At 53.8% G+C, this 1,309-nt stretch overlaps 1 protein-coding gene across 1 annotated transcript in view; it reads left to right on the top strand.

The window, feature by feature from the left end:
• Nucleotides 1–1,309, top strand: part of Rrp12 (ribosomal RNA processing 12 homolog) — a 51,339-nt gene that overhangs the window by 23,345 nt on the left and 26,685 nt on the right. The window lies entirely within an intron of this gene.

Below are 1,309 nucleotides of genomic sequence, written 5' to 3'. Positions count from 1 at the left end.
AAGGTGGGGGAGGTGAGCCCCTCCTAGCCTCACCTGGGGGTGGGGTCGAGGCTCCCGGAAGGTGGGGCCTTAGTCCTTGTTCTCAGCTGCTCACCTAGATCAGGTCCCATTGCTTTCTCCTTCAGTCACTTTCCCTACTGCCTGTCCTGCCTGTCTGTCTCGGAGGTGCCAGAGTGACTGAGATGCCCAGCTGAGGTGTCTTTTGTAGAGCAGACAGAGGCTCAGCTTTTTTGTCTGTGTACTCACTGGGCATGTCCCAGCCTGGTCTGTCCTTTGTCCTTCCCAGGCTACCCCCTGCCCTTCTTCGTGCTTGGTTGAGGCTTTGTTAAGCTGTTTTAAGGGTCCTGAATAGAGCAATTACCACCTGAGCCTGTGCACTGCTGTGTTCTATCTGGAATACTAGCCCTGTACTCACAGACATCCAGAGCTTAAATGAACAGTGGCTTCCTGAAGCCATCCTCACTGCCACAAGTTAGTAGCAATTAGCAGGATGACAAGCATTTTAGGATAGTACTGTAACGGCAAGCAGAAACATCAAAGGGCACCAGAATTTGGAGGCAGATTTATTTGCATCAGTGGACTCTGATTGGGATCATTCTCAAAACAGGCCCTGATCTCTGGTGTTCTAGGGCTTGTATGACGTAAGCAAGCAGCAAGTACAGAGGCAGACTGGCTTGTCAGTAGAGGATTGGAGGACCGGCCAAGTAGCTCAGTGGAATAAAATGCCTGCAAGCAGGTGTAGGGGCTGGGGGCTTGATCCCCGCGTTCGCCGTGCTGGGCCCACCGCAGGGTGTGCTGAGATAGCAATTGAGACTGGGTGTGGTAGCGTGCCTGTAATTCCAGCTCTTGGGAGGCTGTAAACAGGAGAATCATTACGATCTAGTAGTGAGACCCTAAACACCCTAGAGACCCTTCCCTAAAGTACAGGAAAAAAGAACAAGGATTGGTTCTTACAGTGTGTATCATATGACCAGCCATTTCTAAGAAGTAAAAGTAGCAAGAACTGTAGCTGGAACCGCTACTTGGGCAGCCAAGAAAGCGAAGTATGCTGGTGGGGTGGGGTGGGGTCTCATGTAGAGCCCGCGGGTGGGCACGGGTAACCAGTACAAGGAGAGTGGCTGGGGCTGCCTGGAGCTCAGGGAGTGAGCTGGGGGTGGGACAGTGCTGTAGCAGCTAGAGAGAGCGGTAGGTGTGCAGACTACGGCCCTTGCTGCTGGGATGTGCAGTAGGTAGAGGTGGCGCGTGGGCTGTCGCACAGCATCCCCTGTGGGATGTGCAGTAGGTAGAGGTGGCGCGTGGGCTGTCGCAC

Source organism: Octodon degus, unplaced genomic scaffold (assembly GCF_000260255.1).
Source record: "Octodon degus isolate 3935 unplaced genomic scaffold, OctDeg1.0 scaffold00010, whole genome shotgun sequence".
Taxonomy (NCBI): Eukaryota; Metazoa; Chordata; class Mammalia; order Rodentia; family Octodontidae; genus Octodon; species Octodon degus.
This window is presented reverse-complemented; position numbering and strand designations above follow the sequence as displayed.